Source organism: Neophocaena asiaeorientalis, unplaced genomic scaffold (assembly GCF_003031525.2).
Source record: "Neophocaena asiaeorientalis asiaeorientalis breed wild unplaced genomic scaffold, Neophocaena_asiaeorientalis_V1.1 scaffold69, whole genome shotgun sequence".
Taxonomy (NCBI): domain Eukaryota; kingdom Metazoa; phylum Chordata; class Mammalia; order Artiodactyla; family Phocoenidae; genus Neophocaena; species Neophocaena asiaeorientalis.
In genome coordinates, this window is record NW_020174373.1 from 5,535,965 (window position 1) to 5,543,539 (window position 7,575).

The following is a 7,575-nucleotide window of genomic DNA, read 5'->3' on the forward strand; positions in this document are numbered from 1 at the left end:
CCCACCCTGGTTGGGGGCCCTGTGGGCTCCTGTGGTCATGGGGTCGGGGACGTGGTCGCAGGGAAACGTGGTTTGCAGCCAGTTCACCATGCACTCACTGCCTCTGGGCACATCAGTTACCTTCTCTAGCCTTGGGTTTCTTCTTGAGAGAGAAAGAAAATAAAATTTGTTTCTCAGGCTTGTATTAACAGAAGGAGGGTTCTTATCATGCTTGGAGCCCAGTGTCCTTAGGTTTTCCTCTACTCTGAAGTTGGGAATTGGTGTGGAAATATCCAATGATGACAAAAATAATGATACATCTTTTTTAGTTACGGTGGTCTCCAACAATGGCTTGTTTGCTTTTCTTATCTCCCCTCCCCACCCCCACCCTTAAGTTAAATTTCAGGGCTGGCATACGCACACAAACACACACACATGCTATATACAGACACGTGTATATCCTCTCTATATTTCCTAAATTTACTATATGATAAATTATGAATTTCAGCATGCTTAAATTTCTGTAACCACCGCCACCATCAGGATACCAAACAACTAAATTCCGTTACCCCAGAGGTGTCCGCGGTGCTTTCCCTCCATACTCCCCACTCCCTCAGCCCCTAACCTGGGGCACCTGCCCATCAGCTCTGCTGTCCTGGTCCTGGTAATCACATTTTAACTCAGGATGAAATGCCTAATAGTGAATCTCTCCACTCTTCCAGCACCTTCCTTGCTTGACCCATGAATTTTATACTGTAGCACACTTGCGCCCGTGTGTTTTCCTCAGAATGATTTTGCACTGTGGATTTTATCAAAATCAAGGAAAAGCCAAAACTTAGAGTTTCTTAATACTTGTAAGAAATCATAGTGAAAAAATATCAGGTGTCTTGTTGGAGCTGCCTGTAGGATTTGCGCATTTCCTACGCCAGTTGATCCCTGCTGCCGAATCAGTTGAGATGGGACATTTTTGGATGCACCTTCAGAGACTGTTTCTGGAGCAGTACTATGTAAAATGTCTCAGTAGGTTAGACTCATGTCTTTAGTTTCAAAAACAGGACACACATTAAGAGGCGTGGTTTTCCCAGTGGGTTGATAACGTGACTGTAAAGCGTGCTAGAAATATCCAGTTGTGTTTGCATTAGTTTGTTGTAGAAATGAATTCCTACATCTGTGTTTCTATGTGGTGGTGAACCGGAATTTTACCTTGGGTCGTAATTTCACTATTTGTGATCGAATAAGGAATATTGTGTTTTCTGGAGGATCCTTCGCCTGGCGTTTGGGTCAGTTGCGTCCTGCCTTGGGTTGCCCGCCTGCTTGTGTGAAGTTGTTGAATCTGTGTGTGTCCTCACTTGTAAGTGAGAGGCTTGATGAGCTGATCTTGAGGCCTCTCCTACCCCGTGTGTGCGGATTGTAATGTGGAAAAGGCACACGTTAAATGTTGCGGGGGCTCTTTTTTTTTTTTAAACACTTTTGTAGGTTAAGGATTATGGTGGTTTTATATTAACTAGCAGTTTGGGTAAACTATGTTCCATGCTTTAACTATCGTTTTACCCATGATTGAAGTAAACAGTATTCAGCTTAACATCGCTAAGTTACTGTAAAAAAAAACCCCCGAGCGGTTCAGAAGACGCTTTGGGCTGTGGGGTGCCTCTGAATAACTCTTATGAGTGTTGTCGTTTCCCAGTCTCAGGAGACCCCGTAAAATAAGCACAAACAATGCTCACGGCAAAATTCATAGTGTTTAGAAGAGAGTGTCTCTGCCTTGAATTCCTGTCATTTTTTCCTATCGTGGTGGATGGAGCTGGAATCCTGAAAAGAAAACATGAGAGTTTTCTTTGCTTCTCTTGAGCCTGGAACCCAGAAAATGACCCCAAATAGCCAGCCCTGAGCACTTTCCTTTCTGGAATACTTTCCGCCAACCCCCAGGGAGAATACAGAGGCAGGAGGAGGTGAGGACTCTCGCCACCCCCCCGCCGGCGTGGATCACCTTCTCTCTCTCCAAGATACTGAAGACTCTCCTCATGTCTACTGCAACCTGGACACCCAACCTCATCCATGTTGAAGCAAGGCTAGAGGGACACTGTCCACTTCTTGGAGAGCTTGGCTCATAACTGTTACAGACTTGCCCGTTGTCATTGGGCTTTAGAGTCTGTGTGAACATCCGGTATCCAGTTTGCAAACACTTGTGCTTGTTTAAATTTTCCGATAGATGGAAATTCGGGCAAAAGAAGCTTACTGTATGTGATGCCATTTTATTTAAATCAGTAATAACAGATACTTTAATATGGTAAGACCACGTAAGTCACGATTGGGAACTGGAGAAAATTCTGTGTAACTGAGCAGTGCTTTTTGTTTCTAGTGCGTTGGGGTGATTTTTAGCCTTAGCCGGGTCAGCTCTACCCTTCGAGGTACGCTTGTTACCTTGACATCCGTTTGAAGATGAGAAATGAGAAAGTGGAGCTGGAGGGATGTTTCCCCGTTCATATGATGCAGACATCTGTAGCATCAGTATGCAAACATAATTCTCAGCACCTATAAAGTTCCAGGTGGTTGCCGAGTTTTAGGTTGTATTTAGAAAAGCAACTGAGTAGAGAATTGATGACTCTACCATTTGATTTATTTAGGAGACAGAATAAACTTGGGTCCTTGCCTTAGGTTCTTTTTCCAGCAGAATCTTATCAGGCATTTTAATCCCTTGAAACTTGAATGCCAACTCTGTGTTGGTAAAGACTCAAGTATTCACAGTTATCAACGTAAAAACAACGGTTGCCAGTCTCTGACAGTCACAGGTCAGTCTTGGGAGACACGCTTTGGTTTAGCTCCTAATTTGATTATGAAAAAATATCACATTAGGTTTGTATTTCTAAGATGCAGGATGATTCTGTGCCAGTTTCAACAATTTCTAGAGATCTGTAGCGTAATTCTTCAAAAAGCCTTGCCAGGAGAAACAGCGTTGGAGGGGCACTGAGCTCAGAAGTTGATGAAAATAAGAAGTAATGATCTCACATGTCCAGTGCATCACAGAAATTGTTGTAGACCAGATGAGAACAAGGGGAGAGGCCTGTGGAAATTAGACTCGCCTGATAGATTTCATGGGACTCTGGTAAATTTCACGGGCCTCCTAGGACATTTCCTTGAAACCAGTAGTCTCCATGTTTAGTTGGGGCAGAGGGTGACAGAAACACCTTGTCTCAGGTTTTAATTCACAGAGTCGGCTCCCAAGTGGACTGGATATCATATCTCTGGCAGTGACAATGAGATTTACTGGAGTGCAGGAAGAAACTTAAGTTCTCTGTTTATTTATTTTTATGTAATAGTTACAAAATGTCTATTTGTGGTCTATGAGAAATGCATATAATGATCGTTGAGTGTTATCTCTAGTTAATACGTTACGTGAGTTGGAGTTAATGCTTAAAAGGTTTTCACTGAGAGGGATATGCAATGAAAAAGCATCTAGAGATCACTGATGGGGTCCCCAGAGGTGATGAGGGGCTGATATTGAAGTCCCTGAATAAAGTGGGACACAGATGTATTCCCCTTTTTCCATCTGGCTTCACCTGCCACGATGTGTGTGTGTGTGTGTGTGTGTGTGTGTGTATACACACACATGTGTTGTGACTGAGATCTGACAGCTTAAAGATTGGACATACCTCCAGAGGCACAGCTGTTAATGATGCGATTTGGGGAAGAAAGAACACACGCTGACAGGGTACCGTGCACGTTTTGGATCTACAGGATTGTGCGTGTTTTTAAAGCTGAAAAAATATTTGTGTTTCAGAACCAGATGACACTATCTCAGTTGCAGGTGCACGAGGAAACTTTGGAACAATGCTGTGCTTTTTAAGCATTTCATGACGTTGCAGTGTTTTCCTTAATTCTGTTTATAAATCAGCTGCTTTCATTGATGGATGCCCTCAGGGCTCCCAGGAACCAGGCTTTTTGTCAAATACGTGATTCAAACTTTAAAAAGATGTGAGATAGCGCTGGAACTGGGTTGTGATAAAAGTCTCTCGGTGCCTTCAGTCTGGCTGTTTATTTGTTGTTGTTTTCTTCCAGAAACATATTTCATCCATCGTGGTTGTTATTAAATCTTTTATCTTTTGCATTTCACATTAGAGGCTTTTTAAAAGAGAAAACTGTCATTTTGGTTGATGCTGTATTACTGGTGTAACAGAGAGTAAATAAATACAAAAGTTACATTCACAACCCAGACCACATTGTGGCCTGTGGAGGGGAGACATAGGACTCACCTCTAAACTTCAGGTCTTTGGCTGAGGTCGTTTGCTGAGAACGGCTGAAGCTTTGGTTTTCGTGACACTAAGTGTCGACCGCAAGTAGTTCCAGGTTTCCGCACCAGCCTTTTTGTTTGTTTAATTTGAAATGATTGGTATGTTAGCTTCGGTTTTGTGTGTGATTTTTGGTGTTTGTGCCTGTTTTTCCCTTTGTGGATACTGAGTTTGCAGCGTAGCTCTGTATGTAAAGGGAAGCTGACGCTGGTCTTGATCTCTGTTACCGTCGGGGCACCAGGACCACACGTCATTTCACAGTCGTCATGATCCACGTGGACATTCATTTGTCGCTTGGTAAACTGATATATTTATCTCCTACTTAAAAAAAAAAAAAGATTGCTTCTCTTTACAGTAATATTCAGAAAGCACCTACTGTGAAGAGAGGAGAAGCAGGAAGTAGATTTTTTTTTTTTTTTTTTTTTTTGTCTGCACCACGTGGCCTGCGGGATCTTAGTTCCCCCACCAGGGATCGAACCCAGGCCCTCCAGGCCCTCGGCAGTGAACGCACGGAGTTCCAACCACTGGACAGCCAGGGAATTCCCAGGAAGTAGAATTTTTGACATCTACATTATGCATCTTTGTCTCTGCTCTCCAGAGATCAGGACATTTAAGCTCCCGTAACAAATTTAGTTTTAATGAAAGTCTTTGGGAATGTCCTTTATCTGCCCTGTGCCTGCCCATCTAAGAGGAGGGAGAAATTACACAAAGTATTTTGCTTTTAGCCGGTTTCCTTGAGCCTTGTCCGGGTCCTGACTTCTTATTGCCAGCAGGTCAGCTAGACACTGGTCAGTCACTTCAGGTCTGGACAGGAATCTTTTTCTGTCTTTGTTGTTGATAATTTTCTAATAATTATTCATTTGATTATTTGCCAGCCAAATTACCCTAGATAATATTCAGAGATGTATCAGAGAATAGCCCCATCCTGAGACCGTTCGCAGAAGTGGGCACAAAATTTGATTTGATTTCCTAAATGCATACCTCAGGTACTCATGAAGGGCAGAGATCTGTGTATACCCTCTGGGAATTAGAGGCACAGGTGTACAGAGCAGGAATGTAGGGGAATAGTAGCACCAAATGTTTGCGTCAACGGGACGTGAAATCTCCAAGTATACTAACCTTTGAGGGAAGATCTAAAAACAGATGAGTTTGTGGTGTAATTTCTGTCAAGGAAGGCAGTTACTCTTCTTGGGAAGCTTGGGTTATTAAAATCAGCTATCTTCATCTTTCCACAAAAATAAAAATCAATTGTGGTTCAAATAATTGTATGTGAGGCTCTACAACTGGAAATTTGAAGTTAGCAAAATGGTACACCCCTGGTTAATTACATTAGTATACTCAAACTAAATACAGGATAAGATTAGCTCATGGAAATATTTCCTTTTTCTCTCAGTCAGTACAGCTTCTGTCTACCCAATAGTTAATAGTTTTTAATTCCATTATGTAATTTTTTGATCATCCTGTGTTTCCAGAAAAGTTAGCCGAATAAAACTAGAGACTGTATGTTTTCACTATTTCCCAATTCATATTTAACCATGAAATGGTGCACAGAATAAGCTGTCCTTTGTGAATTTTAATTTTCTCAGCTCCTGGCACAATAGAGGGGTAAGCTGGGGTCCCATTTTTTAAAAAATTTTTATTTATTTATATTTATTTTTGGCTGTGTTGGGTCTTCGTTTCTGTGTGAGGGCTTTCTCTGGTTGCGGAGAGTGGGGGCCACTCTTCATCGCGGTGCGCGGGCCTCTCACTGTCCCGACCTCTCTTGTTGCGGAGCACAAGCTCCAGACGCGCAGGCTCAGTAGCTGTGGCTCACGGGCCTAGTTGCTCCGCGGCATGTGGGATCTTCCCAGACCAGGGCTCGAACCCGTGTCCCCTGCATCGGCACGCAGATTCTCAACCGCTGCGCCACCAGGGAAGCCCTGGGGTCCCATTTTTCTGTGTGGCTTTTGCTTTAAGGGAAGTTTGGGTTTGGTTCATAGTTTGCTATCAAAGATTATGTTCAACCTTCTTGAATTACCTGTTGGGTTTGCTTTTCCATTGAATGTTCTATATTTGGACAAGAAATATATTTTTCTGTATGGGTTTCTGGTGGCCCAGATGTTCATCAGAGCGGAATTTCTCTCTGTCCTCACTGCTGCCATTGGGCAGTTCGGTTCTGTAGTTCCTAGTATTGAGTTGGACACACTGTAGATTCAGGTTGGGCTGTCATTCCTTTTGCCAGCTATGTGATACTTTGTTGTATTTGGGTTTGCCATAGATGTTTGCTTTGCCTTGGGATGGCTGTAGGTGGCCACTTGCGGTGATAAATTTCACGGAGATTTCTAAATCCCATTTGAGGTCTAGTTGATTTTCAGGAACAGTGTTACTGAGGTATAAATTACATACCATGAAAAGCACCCACTTCAAGTGTACAGTTTCAGTGATTTTTAGTCAGTTTACCGAGTGGTGCAATCATCGGTCATCATCCAGGTTTCAAGCATTTTCATTCCGTAGTAAGATCGCTCACTCTTCAGGAATGTCATGTCATCCATTCCTGCGCCCCCTGCCAGCCCCAGGCAGCCACTAATCTCCTTTCTGTCTCTGTAGATTTCCCTTTGCTCAGAACCCGATGGTGGGAGGTGATTTAGTGAACCTTCCCCGCCCCCTCTCCAGGAGAGGGGTACCTAGGGAGAGTGCAGGGCCGCACGGGGAGCCTTGGTTTCCTCCCTGTAAGATCAGGATAGTGATGGGTTGGTTGCAGGCTCTCAAGGTGGAGCCATGCGGGAAGTAAGTAGCTCTGTGAAAAGACAAAAAGGTCTTTATTCCTGTCTTAACCCCTAGCTTCTTCATGACATTTTTTTTTCTTAAATTCCATATATATGTGTTAGCCTACGGTATTTGTCTTTCTCTTTCTGACTTACTTCACTCTGTATGACAGACTCTAGGTCCATCCACCTCACTGCCAATAACTCAATTTCATTTCTTTCTATGGCTGAGTAATATCCCATTGTATATATGTGCCGCATCTTCTTTATCCATTCATCCAATGATGGGCACTTAGGTTGTCTCCATCTCCGGGCTATTGTAAATAGAGCTGCAATGAACATTTTGGTAAATGACTCTTTTTGAATTATCGTTTTCTCAGGGTATATGCCCAGTAGTGGGATTGCTGGGTCATATGGCAGGAATAAAGACACAGACCTACTAGAGAATGGACTTGAGGATATGGGGAGGGGGAAGGGTGAGCTGTGACAAAGCGAGAGAGAGGCATGGGCATATATGCACTACCAAACGTAAGGTAGATAGCTAGTGGGAAGCAGCCGCATGGCAC